This window comes from Panthera onca, chromosome C1 (genome assembly GCF_046562875.1).
Source record: "Panthera onca isolate mPanOnc1 chromosome C1, mPanOnc1 haplotype 2, whole genome shotgun sequence".
NCBI classification, from domain to species: Eukaryota; Metazoa; Chordata; class Mammalia; order Carnivora; family Felidae; genus Panthera; species Panthera onca.
In genome coordinates this window covers 209,568,775-209,589,945 of record NC_138346.1, presented here as the reverse complement: position 1 = coordinate 209,589,945, position 21,171 = coordinate 209,568,775, and the positions used below count along the sequence as shown (strand labels likewise).

At 41.2% G+C, this 21,171-nt stretch overlaps 1 protein-coding gene across 1 annotated transcript in view; it reads right to left on the bottom strand.

Annotated features, from left to right (window-relative positions):
• FBXO42 (F-box protein 42) overlaps positions 1–20,065 on the bottom strand; it is a 100,195-nt gene extending 80,130 nt beyond the window's left edge. The window contains exon 1 of the mRNA XM_078452335.2: positions 19,860–20,065. The gene's annotated coding sequence lies outside the window, so the exon portion shown is untranslated. The remainder of the gene's footprint in view (positions 1–19,859) is intronic.
• Positions 20,066–21,171: the final 1,106 nt, after the last annotated feature.

The window sequence follows — 21,171 nt, the reverse complement described above, 5'->3', positions numbered from 1 at the left end:
ACAGGATAAAAACACATACACAAAGACAAAATCACACCAAGGCGTATTATAACCAAATTGCTGAGAACCAGTGATGATGACTGTCAGAAACTGTAGCAGCACCCGGGTGGCTCAGTGGGTTAAGTGCCTGACTCTTGATTCGACTCAGTTCATGACCCCACAGTTTGTGAGTTCAAGCCATGCACTCGGCTGTGTGCTGACAGTCATTTTTCATCATGTAACATGTATGGCTTGATTTCCAAATGATTTTAGAATCTCTAGTTTCACTTTGATGGAAGAGTTTGTTACTGTTACTTTGCATAAATAATATTCCTATTTTTGCCAGAGTAGAACATTTTGAATGTAAATAAAAAATACTGTCTTTTAAATTTTGAAAAGCAGGGGCGCCTGGGTGGCTCAGTCGGTTGAGCATCCGACTTCAGCTCAGGTCATGATCTCGCGATCTGTGGGTTCAAGCCTCGTGTCGGGCTCTGTGCTGACAGCGCAGAGCCTGGAGCCTGCTTTGGATTCTGTCTCCCTCTCTCTCTCTGCCCCTCCCGCATTCATGCTCTGTCTTTCTCTCTGTCAAAAATAAATAAAAATTTTTAAAAAATTAAAAATAAAGATAAAATAAGTAAAAAAATTTTTCAAAAAGCAAACATTTTTCTAATTATGTTATGTAAAATTAACATTTTACAAACAATTTAGTATGGAAACTACTTTTACTGATAAAGTAACTAAATCTAGACAATTTATTTATACTAATGCTCATTTGCTTGTATTACACTAAAAGAGAAATACATTCTTATTTCCCTCCAAGATGATTGACAGCTGATTTTTTTTTTTTTTTTTTAAGAGAGAGAGAGAGAGAGAGGCAGAGGGAGGGAGAGAATCCCAGCGCAGAGGCCCAAGGAGGGGCTCGATCCCATGACCCTGGGATCATGACGTGAGCTGAAATCAAGAGCTGGAATCTCAACTGACTGGGCCACCCATGCACCCCTATAGCTGAGTTCTTGACTACAGTATTCCAATTCAGAAAGCCTAATATAATGAAAACTTTCTTTTAAAACCAGCTTACCAGAACTTTTAAGTTCTGTTTATAGAATGCAGTGTTACTTGAGGAAAGCCTAGAATTATAGTTCTAAGTGTTTAATTTTATAAAGAAAAGCCTGCTTAACTAAAACTGCAGGTTAGCATAAATATCTTCCTATTTATAGTGGTATGGCCAGAACCAGGAGCTATTTGCAAATTTAAAGAACTGACAGGAAAAAAAGTATTCAGAATTTAAACAACACAATTACGAATTCTACAAATGTTTGCTGTCTACCAGAATCTGATTTAGAAAGAAATATACAATTGTATGCATGTATACACACACACACACACACACACACACACACACACACACATATGGGGAGTGGGGGCGAACACTTGAGATTTAGATGTTACAAAAGATTTTTGTTATTAACCTTCACCCACAGTGGTACTGATTTAAAATTTGTATTAATCAAGATGTAGTCATTTACATGCAAAGATAGAATCACTAAGACTCTTCTATTTTAAATTTTCAAGTTTTCTAGTCAGAACTGACATTGGTAATTTCTTACATTGCTGAGCCCCCTCTGCTGGTTTAGCAGCAGTAGTTATCCAAAACTTAGTTGCAGTACTAATGAATACACTTTCATTAAATTAATGAAATAAATTTTTCATTATGTATACATTTCATAAAATGCATATTTTCAGTGTAAAAAAAGTTACATTAACGTTAGACCTAAAAAGGGAAGTCATTAGTAAAAAAAATTCTGTACATTAGTACAGAAAGACATGCTTAACCAACTCTTTTTTTTATTTATTTTTAACTCTCTATGCCCAACATGGGGCCTGAACTCTCAAACCCAAGATCAAGTTGCATGCTCTACAAACCGAGCCAGCCAGGCACCCCTTGACTAACTCATGTTTACAGTCACAAAAATGACTTCATAAAACAAAATCTAATTTGTACAATATTACTCATTTAAAAATAAAACTTGGGGGTGTCTGGGTGGCTCAGTCGGTTAAGTGTCTGCCTCCTGATTTCAGCTCAGGTCATGATTTCACAGTTCGAGAATTCGAGACCTGCATCAGGCTCTGTGCTGACAACGTGGAGCCTGCTTGGGATTCTCTCTCTGCCCCTCACCTGCCCACATGCATGCTCCCTCTCTCTCAAAATAAATAGACACTTAAACAAAAATAAAATAAAAATAAAAATTGTTACTTATATCAAATACCTACACAACAAAACTATCACTATATCGTGTTATAAATACATGAATATATAGTAAAATATACTAACGTACATGGGAATAATGATCCAAATTCATTATGGTTAGACATCAAGGCAATTGAGATTGGATGGGGAACATACAGGGTTTCAACTGTTACCTGTGTCTTATATTTTTTAGAAAAATCGGAAGCAAATACAGCAAAAAGACAAACTTGATAAAGCTACAATGTTTAAAAAATTTTACTGCCCCTATAAGTATCTTTCTGTAAAACGTGGTATAAGGCATCCTATTTCTTAAAAACAAAAACAAAAAACAAAAAAAACCCTAGGAAAATGAAATAACATTCTTGAATCACTCTACTAGGTACTTCAAATTAAGTGTGTTAAGTCTTCTAGTGAAATTAGACAAGAATCAATCTTATGGGTGGGAAAGATGAAAAAATTGCTAGGAAAGAGGTTTGCTTTTTAAAAAGCAGAAGAATAAAGAAATGTATTATTGGTTACATAAAAAGGTGAATATATTTAATGTCACTGAACTACACATTTAAAAATGGCTAAAATGGTTAATTCTGTGTTATGTATACTTTAACAATAAAAAAGAAAAGTATTATCAGTCAAGCCAGTTTAAGTTGAAGCAAGACGAATTTTATTGACAGGGAAAAAAAACTAAGGACAAAAATTCCAAGTGGGAATTCCCGCTTAACAGCAGAAATCCAAAACTGAAAGCACAGCCGACGGCACACTGATGTAACTCTATCTCAGTCATGGATCAAAAAATATGAAAAATGGCACAAGAGAAAAAATATTTTTTTGTCACACCTATGGACAAAAAAAGTGAAATAGCAAACCTTAAATTTATTTTGAAGAACACATTTCTGAAAATTTCCAACTTCATCTGTTATCACTATTTTGATTCCTCAAATTGTTTAATTCTTGATGACTATATATTCCCCTGGGTCTTTATTACCTCTCTGACCTCTCATTCTGAGGTTCTTTTCTCCTTTCATACCTAAATGTGGAGGTGGCCCCTAAAATTCCATTTTGCTTTCTCTTTCCTTGCCACATTTTCTCCTTAGACAATCACATGGTTTCGAACACAACCACTAAATGACTTACAAGACTGTATGATCCTTGAGGTTACAGACTGCTGTGTCCATCTAACATGCCCAGCAAAGGCAGAACAAATGTTCAAGACAGATGGATGGACAGACAGGAGAATCACCCCACAACTCATCTGTAGGCCTGATTCTCCTGAATTACATCTCTCCACTTTCATATTTTTATTGCCTTCTGGATAGGTGATGCTAAATTCATACTGAACATTCTTCTAGCCACCTGTTTATCCTCCTGCATACCTGACCCAAAATCTAGCGGCCATCTTTTTTTTTTTTTTAAGTCTATTTATTTCAAGAGACAAAAAAAAGCAAGCAGGGGAGGGACAGAGAGAGAGGGAGGGAGAAAGAATCCCAAGCAGGCTCCACACTGTCCGCGGACCCCAACATGGGGCTTGAACCTGTGAACCAAGAGATCATGACCTGAGCAGAAATCAAGAGTCCTATGCTTAACGACTGAGCCACCCAGGCGCCCCTAGCGGTCATCTTTTATCTTTCCTTTTCTCTTCCCTCCCACATCTAATCTGTTGTCAAATTCCACCCCACCCCCACCCCCCCAGCATTAGCCCTTCCTCCCACTTCTCTCCACTGCTGCCTTAGAGGCCCAAATCATCTCTTAACTAAACTACTTTAATAAAGAGGACGACTTGGTTTTTCCACTGCTTACTCCTTCCTTCTCCAATTTATTATTATTTTTTAAAGTAATCTCTACACCCAACGTGGGGCTTAACCCCACGATCCTCAGATCAAGAGTCGCATGTTCCACCAACTGAGCCAGCCAGACACCCCTCCAATTTACTCTTTCTTTTAATTCAGAATTAATTTTCATGTGCAAATCTGGATCAAAAACTTTCATCAAGTGGGGGGATGGGTGAAAAAGATCAAGGGATTAAGAGATCTAAACTTCCAGGGGCACCTGGGTGGCTCAGTTGCTTGAGCTACCGACTCAGCCTCAGGCCTTGATCCCACAAGCTCTGCACTGGGCTCCCCCCCTGAACATGGAGTCAGCCTAAGATTCTCTTTCTCCCTCTGCCCCTCCCCCCTGCTCTCTCTCTCTAAAATAAAGATACAAACTTCCAATTATAAAATAAATAAGTCACAGAGAAGAAAAATACAGCATAAAGAATACAGCCAGCAATTGGCAATAATTTTGTATAGTGGTAGATGGTGGGGACTACACTTATCATGGATGAGCACTGAGGAATGTACAGAATTATCAAATGAGGGCGCCTGGGTGGCTCAGTCAGTTCACTGTTCGACTTCGGCCCAGGTCATCATCTCACAGTTTGTGGGTTCAAGCTCCACACCGGGCTTTGCGCTGACAACACAGAGCCTGCTTGGATTCTCTGTCTCCCTCTCTGTTCCCCCCTGTTCATGCTCTCTCTTTCAAAAATAAATAAACAATAAAAAAAAAAGAATTATCAATGTTGCACACCTGAAACTCATATAATATTGTATATTAATTATACTTCAGTAAAAAAAAAAAAAAAACTTTCATCAATTACCAAATGCTTTCTCTTTAACATTTAAGGTCTTTAGCATTGTATTTTTCATGTTTTATTGTAAAATATACATAACGTAAGGGGCGCCTGGGTGGCGCAGTCGGTTAAGCGTCCGACTTCAGCCAGGTCACGATCTCGCGGTCCGTGAGTTCGAGCCCCGCGTCAGGCTCTGGGCTGATGGCTCAGAGCCTGGAGCCTGTTTCCGATTCTGTGTCTCCCTCTCTCTCTGCCCCTCCCCCGTTCATGCTCTGTCTCTCTCTGTCCCAAAAATAAATACAAAACGTTGAAAAAAAAAAATTAAAAAAAAAAATATATATATACATAACGTAAAATATAACACTTAAATATTTTAAATATGTATTTCAATGGCATTAAGTGCATTCACATTGTACAACCATCACCACTATTCATCTCCAGAACTTTTTCATCATCTTAAACAGAAACTCCCTATTGAGCCCAAACCCCCCGTTTCTCCCCTCTCCTCTGCCCCAACAACTCCTACTCTACTTTCTGTCCCTATGAATTTGACTGTTCTAGGTACCTCACATAGGAAGAATGGTATAGTATTTGTCCTTCTGTGTCTGGCTTATTTCAGTTAGCACACTGTCTTCAGGCTTCATCTATGTTGTAGCATATGTCAGAATTTCATTCCTTTCTAGGGCTGAAGAATATTCATCATATGGAACGCTGGCTGTAACATTGTATTTTAATATCCTGTTCATCTGTCAATGGACATTTGGGTTGTTTTCACCTTTTGGCTATTGTGCATATGCTACTGTGAGTATCGATGCACAAATACCTGTCTGAATTTCTACTTCAATCCTTCTAGATATAAACCTAGATGTGGAATTGCTAGATCATATGGGAATTCTACGTTTACTTTTTTGAGGAACTGGTATCCACAGCTAGCATAACACTGTAAAGTCACCACAACCTGGGTCAAACCTCACTTTTTGTGTGCTTCTCCCACTCCAGCCTAGTCCTCTATTATTTGACAAACTAAATTTCCATAGAGCCTCTTCCTCCTGCCTCTGTGATCCCTTGTCCTTGATGCTCTCTGTCTGGGATACAATTTCATACATGCAAATCTGCCTATACTTCAAGGCTGGCTCAAGCACCACCCAGTCTAGAAAACCTTCCCTGATTGCTCCAACTAGAAGGGATCTTTTTCTGAATTCCCTTTATATTTCCTTCTTTCTACCATATATGATAATCAGGTACACACCTTTCTCAGCAAGTATGGTTCTATATCTAATTATGTATGTACTGCCTTTAGTAACTAGCAGTGGTAGACAATGAATAAATGATAACATTTATAACATAACTGTTTTAACTGATAACTCAAAATTTCTTTTTATTCTTAAATTTTATTTCAATCCAAGTTAGTTAACATATAATGTAATATGTTACATTTCAGGAGTGGAATTTAGTGATTCATCACTTACATATAACACCCAGTGCTCATCCCAACAAGTGCCCTCCTTAATGCTCATCACCATTTAGCCCATCCCCCCACCCAACTCCCCTCCAGCAAACCTCAGTTTGTTCTCTGCATTTAAGTCTCTTATGGTTTGCCTCCCTCTTTTTTTTATCTTATTTTTCTTTCCTTTCCCTAATTCAAAATTTCCAATCAACTTGAGGGCTGTGAAGGAAAATTAAACCATACTTGTTAAAATCTTTTTTAAAATGTTACCTGCCAACATTTTAAATGCACATGCCAGGGATCCTTGGGTGGTTCAGTTGGTTAAGCATCCAACTCCTGATTTTGGGTCAGGTCATGATCTCACAGTTCCCGAGTTCAAGCCCTGCCTGGACCTATACAGCGACAGCACTGATAGCACGGAGCCTGCTTGGGATTCTCTCGCTCTCCCTGTTTGCCCCTCCCATACGCACATGTGTGTGTGCTTGCTCATGCACAAGATCACTCTCTTTAAATAAATAAATAAATAAATAAATAAATAAATAAATAAATATCTTCCAAATTTTCAGTAAATCCAACATGGTTCCAATTTTAAATATAAAAATACAAATTTAAAAGTAGAATATTCTATAGCCTAACTTAAAAAAAAAGACACCTAGGAGATTTTATAATATTCCTGCCAAAAATAAATATTAAAAAACTAGCTATTTTGTAATGTTTAGAATCAAAGTGCTAAATGGTTTACATATTACAACTGTGTATCTTTAAGTAGAGGAAAGAAACAAATTCTGTATCAATGGGTGCTCTCCAAAGACAATTGAACATCAAGGCTTAACGCTATAATTAAAATTGTTCTAAAACTGAAACTTGTCAGACTTTTGTTTTTGGCTTCACTACTTTAAAATTGAGCAAAAGATGTGCTCGCTTCGGCAGCACATATACTAAAATTGAGCAAAAGAAGACAACAAAAGAACACATAAAGTATGGTCCCCTTTACATAAAGTTGACAAACAGGCAAAACTAAACTACTGTCTAGAGATACGTATGCAGGTGATAAAACTATCGAGAAAAGCAAGGAAATTATCACAAAAGAAAGAATAGTGGTTACTTCTGGGGCACCTTAGCGTAGAACCCGCTTGGGATTCTCTCTCTCCCTTTACCCTCCCCTCCCCCACTCACACTCTCTCAAGAGATAGACTTTAAAGAAATAAACTTAAAAAGAAAAAGAACAGCGGTTACTTTCAAGAGAGATAAATGGATGTAATCAAGGGCGGGGTACACTGGAAGTGCCTCTGGTCTCCAGCAATATTCTATTTCTTGACTTGGTTGGTGGTTACCTAGGTGTTCGCTTATAATTACTCTTTAAACACATCTTTCATGCGTTATTTGGAATGTCTCATAATACTTAAAAATCTAGCTGAACCTAATCTTTAGTACTATTTAATAATAGCATGTAAAGATTTCTGCAACTGAACTTTTATCCTGCAACGGTGCTCATATATTTCACCTGAAACGGTTTCGGGGGTGCTTGGCTGGCTCAGTCGGCGTAGCATGTGACTCTTGCTCTCGGGGTCGTCAGTTTGAGTCCCACAAAAGAACAAAAGCTTTAAAAATAATAAAACAAAATAGTTTCAGCTAATAGTGTACAGCAAAACCAACCTGCCAAAGGCACAAAGAACCACCAAATCATTAGGAACTCAGACAAAAAGGAGGAACTCTCACCACAAATCTCTCAAGGTTCCAGTGCTTCTCAAGTTGTAACACGGATCTCATTAAACTAGAGACTTGGACCCAATAGGCCTGGGGTGCAACCTGACACACTTTTGCATTCTAACCCTGGTGATGCCAATGCTGCCAGCCCACTGACTCTGAGTATCAAGTTCTTGAGTAACCATTAAAATGTGGCCGGTGTCAGGGGCGCCTGGGTGGCTCAGTCAATTAAGCGTCTGACTGCTGACTTCAGCTCAGGTCATCACCTCACTGTTTGTGCGTTTGAGCCCCACATCAGGCTCTGGGCTGACACTGCAGTGCCTGCTTGGGATTCTCTCTCTCCCCCCCTCTCTTTGCCCCTAACCCCCCTCAAAAATAAATGAATAAACTGTAAAAAATTGTGGCTGGTGTCAAGATCATAAACGAAAAGGGAATCAACAGGTATTGAGAGTATGTGCCAGCTGCCTTACCCCAACTCTGTAAGGGGCATATGATCAGTCATGTTTTACAGATGAGGAAACAGGGCTCAGATAAATTAATCTGCCCATGATTACACAACTTTGTAAAAATAAGAATTTGAATCCAATTCTATGACTCCATTTTTTAAAAAAGAGGATAAATCAGGCTTTGAAATTAATTTAAAATAATTCTCAAGGGGGCACCTGGGTGGCTCAGTCAGTCAAGCATCCGACTTTGGCTCAGGTCACGATCTTGACGGTTCGTGAGTTCGAGCCCTGCGTCGGGCTCTGTGCTGTCAGCTCGGAGCCTGGAGCCTGCTTCACATTCTGTGTCTCCCTGTCTCTCTGCCCTTCCTCCGCTCACACTCGGTCTCTCTTTCTCTCTCTCTCAAAAATAAATAAGATTTTAAAAATAAATAAATAAATAAATAAATAAATAAATAAATAAATGAAACTTAGCTTAATGTTCTCATTTATGGTTTTCCTGTGCCTTGCATACTTTGGTAAGCAATAGGTTTAAAATATGGCTAATAGGGGTGCCTGGGTGGCTCAGTTGGTTAAGCGTCCAACTTCAGCTCAGGTCATGATTTCATGGTTCATGGGTTCGAGCCCCTATGAGGCTCTCTACTGTCAGCGCAAAGCCTGCTTTGGATCCTCTCTCTCCCTCTCTCTCTCTCTCTGCCCCACTCGCCCCCTCTCAAAAATAGACATTTAAAAATATTTTTAAAAATTAAAAAATGGCTAATAAAATTTCCAGAAAAAATATAAAATATAGCAGGAGATCTTAGAGATCATAGAGCAACTGAACCCTTATTTTACCAGTGAGGAGAAACTGAGGTCAGAAAACATGCAACTTCCTAAGGGGACAAAACAGAACCTGTGTCTCAGTGCTCCTTCTAACACACCGTACCAAGATCTATTTTCAAAAGAGCAGCAGTAAAGCATTCCTTACTGATGTTTATCAAAGACTGACTAGAACAAATCCAGCACATCCACATAACAAAAATGCTGTGAAAATGATTAAGGATTACCTGCTCCGTTACGACAAGATCACTAAGACACAGCAAGAAAGGTGCTGAATAGTGTACATAATACGGCAACCTTTTGTGTAAGAAAGGAGTAAAAAGAATATATGCAGATATTTGCTGATTCTTGCCCCCCCCCAAAAAAAAAAAAAAAACCTGAAAAGGCTAAACTAAGAACTAACAAAACTTAGGGGTAAGAGGACAGTCCAGGCCCCAACCATGTGGCACATCTTGGCAAGTCCTCCTCATGGTCCCGGCTCTGCAAGTGGCAGCATGCTTGACGTGGTGACCCCTCCTCCATATTCTTCAAAAGTTCTGGTAACACCACGTACCCCTGAAGTTCCCCTGACTCCTGAGATAATACTTTCATCCTACAGGTATGAATCTCTAAGCTACACCCGACTCTTTTTTTACTGTCTTGCATCACAAATTCTCCACATTAAATCTCCTCTATTTGAATACCCAGTACGTTTTCCATTCTCTTGACTGGATCTTAACAGAATGTTAAGGGCAAAAAGAATCACAAAGGAATCTTAAATTTGCCTCAGTAATTTCGTTAGAATATAGATACTACCTATTTTTTAATTTCTTATGTCTATTGGAAGAGAAAGCAAATAATAAATGTGAACAGTACTTAAAAACCAAGATTTCCAGTTAAAGAGAGACAAATATAAAATCTAAAGAAAAAAACCCTGCAATACGTTCAAATTAAACTGGAAATATCAATATGAAGTTCTCATTTCTAAAAAAAACAAAACAAAACACATTTTCCAAGTCGGCCCATCTAAAGGACCCAGAAATAATGAAGACCCAGTCTCGATGAGCATCCCCAGCACTCAGATCCTGGGTTTCTAGTGGCATTCCCTATAAACGAAACGAGGCCTTCCTAGAAAAACGACTGATTTTAGGTCAAGGACAGGAAAAGTACAAGGTGAATCTGGGATATCTTGCTGTGACTGAAAACAATCCAAAGACCAGGGAGAGCATTAGCATCAAAAAAACTAATGGCCGCAACTAAGTGTGAAATGACGAATAAATAAAAATCCATGTACCTACAGTGATGCAGAAAAAAGCAGAGAAACTTACTTGCCACCACTGGGATGACCAATTGTTTACTAAGAAAATCTACAGTGAAAAGCAAAGAATTGGACACTCTACCTGATCAGGAGAGATTTTTAGTAGCTCATTCTCATTTGGTGGTTCCTTGTCAGCTAATAAGTGTGGAGGGAAGAGTAATAATATCATCCTTCTCCAACCTCCAATGAAACAACTGATTCAAAACAAGGATCATTAATGGATGCTAAAACCAACAAGTGAAAGACAGTTGAGAAACAGTTTGCTTACATTATGTTAAATTGCCACCCCATAGATTACCTGATCACTGCAAAGGGAAAGCTTTACAATACAAAGATCAAGATTTTCACATTAACCAAGTGACCAAATTTCGCATCATTATCATGGAAAAACATGACATCTAGTTTGATGTGAGTATAGGGTATGACAAAGGATTGCAGATATAAATATAATCAAGCCTTTAGAGTCGTCTTAAAAGGGGATAAAGTAGTTAAATGACACAAGGAAACACTAAGACAAATCACAAATGTGGAAACGTCTATCAGAGAACCAGACTGGTATCTTCAAAAACCCAATGTCATTTAGGGAAAGAAAAGGGGAGAGGGGTGTCAATGGGGGGTGGGCTGTTTTAGATTAAGAAGCAAAAACTCAATAACAGCCAAATGCAATTTAGGAATCCTCATCGGTTCCTGGTTCCTACTTTAGTCCTCTGCGGTTGTGTTCTCTCTGTCCCCAAAACTGAACACTAAACATTCAGCCTTGTGCCTTCCAGCCTGAATATTACCCTTTTACGGAGGCCTTCTCTAAACCACCTAATCTTTTTAAAAATATATTGTCAAATTGACTTACACACAAAACCAAGAGCTCATCCCAACAAGTGCCCTCCTCAATGCCCATCACCCACTTTCCCCTCTCCCCCAACCCCCATCCACCCTCAGTTCTCTGTATTTAAGAGTCTCTTATGGTTTGCCTCCCTCCCTCTCTGTAACTTTCCCCCCCCTTCACCTCCCCCATGGTCTTCTGTTAAGTTTCTCAAGATCCACATATGAGTGAAAACATATGGTGTCTGTCTTTCTCTGACTCATCTCACTTAGCATAATACCCTCCAATCCCATCCACATTGCTACAAGTGGCCAGATTTCATTCTTTCTCATTGCCAAGTAGTATTCCATTGTGTATATAAACCACATCTTCTTTATCCATTCATCAGTTGATGGATATTTAGGCTCTTTCCATAATTTGGCTATTGTTGCAAGTGCTACTATAAACATTGGGGTACATGTGCCCCTATGCATCAGCACTCCTGTATCCCTTGGGTAAATTCCTAGCAGTGCTATTGCTGGGTCATAGGGTACTTTTTTTTGTTTGTTTTTGTTTTTGTTTTAACATTTATTTATTATTGAGCAACAGAGGGAGACAGAGCATGAGCATGGGAGGGGCTGAGAGATGGGGAGACACAGAATCCAAAGCAGGCTCCAGGCTCTGAGCTGTCAGCACAGAGCCCGACACAGGGCTCAAACCCACAAACCACAAGATCATGACCTGAGCCAAAGTGGGATGCTTAACCAACTGAGCCACCCAGGCACCCCAGGGTAGTTCCATTTTTAATTTTTTGAGGAACTTCCACACTGTTGTCCAGAACGGTAAACCACCCAATCTCAGTCTTCCCCTTCTACTCCATGTCATTACCCACATCCCCCTGTTTTATTTTCTGTGTTGTAATTACTATCAGAAATTTTGTTCACTCATTAATTGGTTTCTCCAATCTCAAAAGTAAGATCCAGGAAATTAGAGACCTTGCCTGTTTTGTATATTGTATCCCTACTACCTTGAACCATGCCTATCCCGTTATAGCATTCAATGGCAAAAAGGCAAGAAAGATTCAACAGATACTTGGGATCACACAATATCTCAGAAAACTCATGAGGAACATAAATCTGTAAGAATCAAAAGTATATTCTAAATGAATATCTGAGTGCCTAATACATAAGCACTAAATGTGCCAACAGGGCACTAAAAATATTACATATGAATTACACTGTATGATATATCCCTTTTAAGCTATTTGGCAGAAATTAATTAGCACAATAATTTTCATTTTGGATATTAACTGTAACCTAATTGTGCAAGGACAAGTGGTTCAGTGGTATAGCATACAGGAGTCACTATACAGAGCTGCAGACAGTAGTTAATGAAAAAGGAAAAAAAGAAGGCTCCCTACCTGGGAAGATGAATGTTCTTGTACAAATGAGCATAATATACACAAGAGGCAAGGCAAGGTACAATGAAGGTCAGAGAGTTCAAAAGATAAGTAGAGAAAAGAGGCAATGAGTTACCATGTTTTTTTTTTAAAGATTTTTTTTTTAATGTTTGTTTATTTATTTTTGAGAGATAGTGCAACTGGGAAAGGGACAGAGAAAGACACACACACACACACACACACACACACACACACAGAATCCGAAGCAGGCTCCAGGCTCTGAGCTGTCAGCACAGAGCCCTACACAGGGCTTGAACTCGTGAACCACAAGATCATAACCTAAGCCAAAGTTGGATGCTTAATCAATTGAGCCACCCAGGAGCCCTAGCTATTTATTTTTTTAACTTCTACAACCAACCTGGGGCTCGAACTCACAATCCCAAGATCAAGAGCCGCATGCTCTACCAACTGGGTCAGCCGGGCACCCCTCCCTGTCCCAGTTTCGATGTTCCATAAAAACAGCATAATAGGGGTGCCTGGGTGGTTCAGTTGGTTGAGCATCCGACTCTTGATTTCGGCTTGGGTCATGATCTTGTGGTTGTGGGATCCAGCCTCCCAGACATGTGCGCATGCACACCGTGCATGTGTGTCTCAAAATAAACATTTAAAAAAGCAATATAATAACGTCTAAGATTTGGATGTTTACTCTTTGCTAAGCAATGTGCTAAGATGATCACATACATTCCCACGTTTAATTGTCCCACAACATAGGTATCAGTATCATTTTATAGATGAAAAACAGAGAAGCTAAGGTCCATATCTAAGGAAAGAAGAACTATGTGCCTGAGTCAACCTAGGACCAAAGCCTAGGATCTTAATTACTATGTTAAAATAAATGGTTATCAGGCCATCCTACAGAGCATATATAAACTATTAAATTACCTTTTTTAAAATTGTTATTGTGATAATACATACATAACATACATACACGCCATCTTAACTGCTTTTAGGACACCTGGGTGGCTCCGTCGGTTAAGTGTCCGACTTCGACTTAGGTTATGGTCTCACAGTTCATGGGTTCAAGCCCCGCCTCGGACTATGTGCTGACTGTGCAGAGCCTGCTTGGGATTTTCTCTCTCCCTCTCTCTGCCCCTCTCCAATGAGTGTGTATGCTCTCTCGCTCTCTCTCAAAATAAATAAACTTTAAAAAAAAATCAATCTTTCTCCAAACAATGCACCAAGAGGTTCATTCTGGAAAAAAATTCCTGTTCCCAATTAGCAACATGAATCAAGGCTTTATTATTTTTTTTTTAACTTATTTATTTACTTAGAGAGAAAGAGTACACAGAGAGGAGCAGCAGAGAGAGAGGGAGAGAGTGAGAATCCCAAGCAGGCTCTGCACTGTCAGCACAAAGCCCAACACGGGGTTCAAAGTCATGAGCTGTGAGATCATGATCTGAGCTGAAGTTGGACGCTTAACCAACTGAGCCACCCAGGAACCAGGCACCCTACATGAACCAAGCATTTAAAATGAGAATAACAAGGGATGCCTGGATGGCTCAGTCGGTTAAGTGTCTGACTTCGGCTCAGGTCATGATCTCGTGGTTTATGAGTTTGAGCCCCTTGTTTGGCTCTGCACTGACAGCTCAGAGCCTGGAGTCTGCTTCAGATTCAGTGTCTCCCTCTCTCTCTCTGCCCCTCCCTGACTCACGCTCTGTTTCTTTCTCTCTCTCTCAAAAATAAAAAAACATTAAAAAAAAATTTAAATAAAATGAGAATAACATGGGAAACACAAATTTGGAAATAATGTCATACCAGTGAATTCCTTAAAATAGTTGAAATAAAAATATCCTAAGTAGGGGCACCTGGCTGGTTCAGTTGGTAAAGCATGTGACACTTGATCTCAGGGTCATGAGTTCAAGCCCCACATTGGGCATAGAGCTTATGTAAAAATAAAAAAAAAATTTTAAAGTATCCTTGGGGCGCCTGAGTGACTTAGTCAGTTATGTGTCCAACTCTTGATCTCGGCTCAGGTGATCAGACCACAGTTTGTGGAATTGAGCCCCAAATCAGGTTCTGGGCTGATGGTGTGGAGCCTGCTTGAGATTCTCTCTCTCTCCCTCTCTGCCCCTCTCCTGCATTCTCTTTCTCTCAAAAATAAATAAATAGAGCACCTGGTTGGCTAATCCAACCAACTCTAATCGAGTGTCCAACTCTCGATTTCAGCCTGGGTCATGATCTCATGGTTCGTGGCTTTGAGCCCCGCATCAGGCTTCACATTGATGGTGTGGAGCCTGCTTATGGTTCTTTCTCTCCCTCTCTCTACCCCTTCAGTGCTCTCGCTCTCGCTCTCTCTCAAAATAAATAAACTATAAAAATAAATAAACTTTTAAAAAAGGTATCCAAAATATTGAATATTCTAGAGGAATATTAATAGCTGAAATGTAAATCTTGTTTGCTTTTATTGAAATTAACTGAACTACCTCAAATTTATTTATTACTGGAAGATAAAATAAGTTACTGTCCAGAAAAGTAAAATTTTATGTAAAAATTTATGAGCAACCAATATTTTATATAATATCTGTATATTTATCATAAGTAAACAAGCATCAAAGCACCACAAGATTACTTCCACTTTGGAAGCAAAACATAGTGACACTGGAAAAAATTAAATTAAAAACTTGGAAGAAGGGGCACTTGGGTGGCTCAGTTGGTTAAGCATCCAACTCTTGGTTTCAGCTCAGGTCATGATCTCACGGTTTCGTGGGCTCTGTGCTGACCGTGTAGAGCCTGCGTGGGATTCTCTCTTTTCTCCCTCTCTCTCCACCCCTCCTCAATTTGTGCTGTCTCTGTCTCTCTCTAAATAATTTTTTTAAAAATTTTAATTAAATAAATAAGTAAATAAAAACTTGGGAGAAAACTTTACAAATTAAAAAATAGAAATTCCAGGGGCGCCTGGGTGGCTCAGTCAGTTGAGCGTCTGACTTTGGCTCAGCTCATGATCTCACAGGTCATGGGTTTGAGCCCCGCATAGGGCTCTGTGCAGACAGTGCAGAGCCAGGAGCCTGCTTCGGATTCTGTGTCTCCCTCTCTCTCTGCCCCTCCCCTGCTCATGCTGTCTCTCTCTGTCTCTCAAAAAAATAAATAAATGTAAAAAAAAAATTTTTTTTTAAATAGAAATTCCATACAGAACAAATCAAAATTCAAAGCAAATTTGCCTTCTTTTTTTTTTTTTTTTTAAATTTTTTAACGTTTATTTTTTTTTGAGACAGAGAGAGACAGAGCATGAACGGGGGAGGGTCAGAGAGAGGGAGACACAGAATCTGAAACAGGCTCCAGGCTCTGAGCTGTCGGCACAGAGCCCGACGCGAGGCTCGAACCCACGGACCGTGAGATCATGACCTGAGCCGAAGTCGGCCGCTCAACCGACTGAGCCACCCAGACGCCCCGCAAATTTGCCTTCTAATACATGCATGAGTAAGGAAGTGTAAAATTAAACGACAGGAATACCATAAGTCATAATTTTATAAGACATTTAGAAGGTCACTAAAAACAATTTAGTTTTTTATTCAACATTTTTTTTTTTTTTTTGGCTTACAGTAAGCTATATGCCCAATGTGGGGCTTGAACTCACAACCCCAAAGTCAAGAGTTGCATGCTCTTCCAAATGATCCAGCCAGGTGCCCCAATACTGGGCAATTTTTTAAAAATACTTTATTTTTGTAAAGCAATCTCTACACCCAACATGGGGCTGGAACTCACAATCCCAAGATCAAGAATCCCATGCTCTACCAACTGAGCCAGCTAGGCACCCCTGGGCAACTTTTAAATGACTTGTCCATTGTCCTTGTACATGTAACAAACTCACAATTACAAAAAAATAAGTGAACACATCACCTTCACTTTTCTGTCAACCACAGCATTAAAGCCCTCATTTTTAGTGTTGAGTGTTTACATGGTAACATGTAAACATGAGTGTTACCAAATTGTAAATATTCAATTAATATTGCACCAAAGATTCTACACATCCAAAAACTCAAAATTTTCGCAATATATGGGACAACACGCTTAATTAATTATAAAACGACCACAGTACTAAGATGAGGAACTGTATTGGGTTGCAGCAACTCAGTATCACAGATTCTAAGCAATCTCAATCTACATGAGTAGATTCTATAAAATAGCTTAGTATAGTTCTGGTTTAAATTATCAACTTCACCCAAAAAGGCAAAGGACTTTCTCCCTTAATTTATTACTGGGAGAAGGGAGACAGTACCAATAACCACTTATAATCAATATTCCAAGGGACTCACAACTAAACATTAACCAAACATGATCAAACGAAAATCAAACAGTACTTCTTGTGCCAGTTTAGAAAACAAAAACAAAAACAAAAACAAAAACAGCACCACTCTAACGTTGTCACCATTCAGTAATCTGAGATCTTTTAACTGCAGCTGCAATGTTTGTGTTTGCTGCCTGGCGTATGACTCACTCTCAGGTTCTCCCAAGACTCTGTTGGATTTTTGAGAATGCAGAAATCATACCTGGGGCATACTGTGTGGGAGGTGTCATGACACTGAATGAATAAAAGGGGGAAAGAACTCATGATAAAAAAATTGTTAAGGTCTTAATAAAAGCAAGTCACTCACAAAAGGCAGATTTTTCTGCAGCAACAGGAAAGAATGGGGAGTAATCCTGGTCCTGAGAAGCCTTCCTTGACTCCCTTGATTGGATTTTGTGCACTTCTCACTTCTTACACTACAATATACTTAACCAGTTTCCTTGTCTGGCTCCCCAACCAGACTACAGGCAACTTGAGATCAGAAGGTGTCTTATCTTAGAATCGTTAGTGCCTACTTCCCAAAATGCCCAGCATATTTAGAGGGTCCTCGGTAGGGATTTTCATGAAACCAATCATCGAATAATCAATCTTACGTTTACCTTTTATTTTACAAAGAACTTTCACAAAACATCACCTCTTTTGACTCACGCAACAACCTTGGGAGTGGAAAAGGCATTAGTTAACCAGACAGCTTCTGGTTTTATAAAGAATTGTTAATGCACAGACTAAAACAACCCTGAAATCACAAAAGATAATCACATATGTGTTCATCTTTGAAATACCTTCTCCTTGGGACCTCAATATTCTTGTAAAACCCAGAGGTTTTACTAGCATTTTCCGTGTCTGCTCTTCATAATAGGTAGGAATCACACACCGCCCTGAATCTTCCAGGAGAGTTTTAACTACATAAAGCAGTGTTACACAAAGGCTCTTAGAAATCAGACAGTAAAGAGCATCCTAAGCTATTTTTTTTTCCCCTGATCCTATTCTTTTCGTGACTCTGGAAGGGTAAAGAATTGCAAAAGGCAAAACGCTGGAGAATGAATGATGTCATGGATGTCATGAAGTTGCATCAATACCTGGTGATGATTTAGCACAACAATGCAACATATTATGCCAAGATGCATAATGTCAAACGATCGGGATCTTTTACTGCATTAATTTCATGACTCTTCATTAGCAAATTGAAATGTAAAGTGGCTCTCAAATTTTCTATGATGAAGACATTATCTGCTCACGTTTATGTCCTTATGGAAGGCACTAAGAAAATCTACAAATTTCTATGGGAAAGGCTTTAAGGAAAAAAAACAAAGAATTAGCTAATATTAAACCGAACAGTTGTCATTTTAACAATTAAAAGCTTTTTGAAGTAAAGGAAACATCCGTGGTCGACACAGATTAAGATTCATACTGGGTTTGTCAAAAGCAAACAGTTTACAGGGTATAAAATGACAACACACAATACAAAGGACACCCAATCAGATTAGACACATGAATATGCACAAAGTTAGGAATTTGACACAGAGAGTCACTACTCGCTGTAAAAGCTACAGGATGCATTTTATTTCTTTTTTTTCAGGATGCATTGTAAATGTTCAGTTCTAAATGGGGCATTTCCCCCTCTAATTTCCTTCTCCCTTTACCTATGATGTCATCATTTTAAACATAAGCAAAGCAAATTTAAGTTACAAAGGTAGTCGGTGTGTCCAAGCCCAAAGCCATCGCCTCAACAAACGCCCATATAGCACAATTCCAACTGATTCCATCATCCTTCAAGGAAGAGACCACAAGGCTTCAAACCGGCTTCCCAGCGTGAGATAAACGAAATCAAAATCTCCAAATTAGCAATTGCACAACAACAAAAACTTACTCTCAGAAAGGAATAACAGGCATAGCACAAGGCCCCTGCCAGCAAGTGAGAACTGGTAAGGTTGTCTGAATCTTCACCCCGAGCAATCAGAATCCCACCATCGAAACTCCGAAGACTTCGGCAATTAAGAAAAGCAGCTTTTATTTTCCTAATAAAATCCGGGGAGATTTAACAGACAAAAAGCAACCGGCTACGCCGAATCCCCAAAATACAAAGCTTTCAAACAAACGAAGGCTTCATTAGCACCTAAGTGAGCCTGCAGAGACCACGAAGATCTCAGACCGGGCTGTTCTCCGCTTACAGATCCGTTCCCACCCTGCACCGTCCCCTTTGCACAATTCTCACAGTCACAACGTGGATGGCTGTCTCAATCAAGGAGACCCGCGGTTCCCACTTCGCCGGAGGAACCCTCGAAAAGCTAGGCGGTGAGACCGGCTGCTTGCGTCTAATTTTTCAAAGCCAGTTCCAAAATCTTTCCTTTGCAGCTTCAGCTTCAAAGACGCTGGCCCCCTCGCCGCAGCCCCAATTTTGGAAGGCACCGGGCTCCGGCTCCTCAGCGCAAGGCGTTACGGGATTCCGGGGCTGGGCGAAAGATTATCTGACACCCTTAGAGCCATCCTTGCTCCGGTCTTATCCCCTTTCGTGGCCCCGGCGAGGGGACGTGGACCGCCCTGCTTGAGGAGAGGGGCCGGGTGGAAAGGGGGCACTCCTCCTCCCTGCCCAACCCAGGGAGGCCGAGGATGACGACAGCAAGGCCCCCAGGCCAGCCAGCACCGACCCCCGCGCAGGATGCGCGTCCAGCGCGGGACCCGGGACGCCCCCTGCCCCCTGCGGGCTTGGGGCATAAAGGGCAGAAGGCGCCGGCTCCCCGCCGCGGCCCCAGGAGGGGGAGAGGCCTCACCTGGCCCAGCCCGCGCCACGCTCTCGGGTTCGCGCCGCTGGCGACGGCGATGAGGGAGCCGGGCACAGGGCCAGAGCAGAGGCGCTTCGTCTCAGGCCGCGCTTGCCGCACTCAAGCCCCTCACAGCTGGCGGGACCCCGAACCGCCCGGAGCCGCCATCTTCCTCCACTCAAACGCCGCCGCCGCCGCCGCTGCTCTGGCCAGGAGAAGACAGCGCGGAATGCGCATGCGCTGGGGGCCGGCGCGGAGGATGCGCTCGCACAGACGTCAGCGCGGCGGCCCCGCGCGAGGCGGCCTAATGGTGCGGCCATGTTGGGAAGGGTTGCGGTCCTGGGCAGAGGTTCTCCAGAGGTTAGAACGCCGCCTGGGGGTGTGAAGCTGGAGTGAATGCAGGGTCGCGCCTCTGCGCCCGCCTTCCTTGGGTCCCTGGAACCGACCTCAGAGCTGCACCCACCCTCTCTGGCACTGCCTAGGGGCAACTGGGACTGATAGACCCCTGGCCTGGAATTAACTCATTTGGACCCCCGGAGGCCTGATGAGAGCAAGGGAGGGCAGTGGTGAATGGAAGTACTCTTGGATGTCAACTGAAGAAGGGAAACAACGTGCCTTGATCGGGCAGTCGAAGTGTCCCTTAACGGAAGCAACCACTGTGTGACTTGTTCGTACAGCTCCATTTATCAGATGAGGAAAACTGAAGTGCAAAGTCGTATGAGTATGTTTTCCCAAGGCCACACATCTGAGGGGCAGGGTGAGGGTGGGGGAAGCAAGACAGAATTGGGACTTAGGCATATATGATTCACAAGCTCCGGTACTTTACGGTATCACTGTCACCAGGCGGCGGGGGCCAGCAAAGTACCCCTTCCAAGGGGGCAACCTGGTGTGTAGGTGAGAATCTTCATGAACTCATGCGTGGTCTAAGGAAATGCCAGAGATAACAGAGCCCAAGGGTTTCAGTCTACACCCCTTGTACCTGAGACTGGAGGAATCTTAAGCTGCCAGCCCACCACTCTGGAATAAAGTGGACCTTCTGGGATACCTCTTAGGACGTAGGTCTGGGTCAGAACCCAGGTCCGCTCTCAAGTAGGGAGGGCAAGGTGCTACTGAGGAGTCTTGGGTCAGCCTCAGAAAGCACTGGACCTGTGTTCCTCAAACTTGAATAATGCAGAAACCCCTGGGGATACACTCACCGAATCCCAGTATGAGAAACACCGATTTAAGAAACTCAAGTCTTGGGGCGCCTGGGTGGCTCAGTCGGTTAAACGTCCGACTTCAGCTCAGGTCACGATCTCGCGGTCAGTGAGTTCGAGCCCCA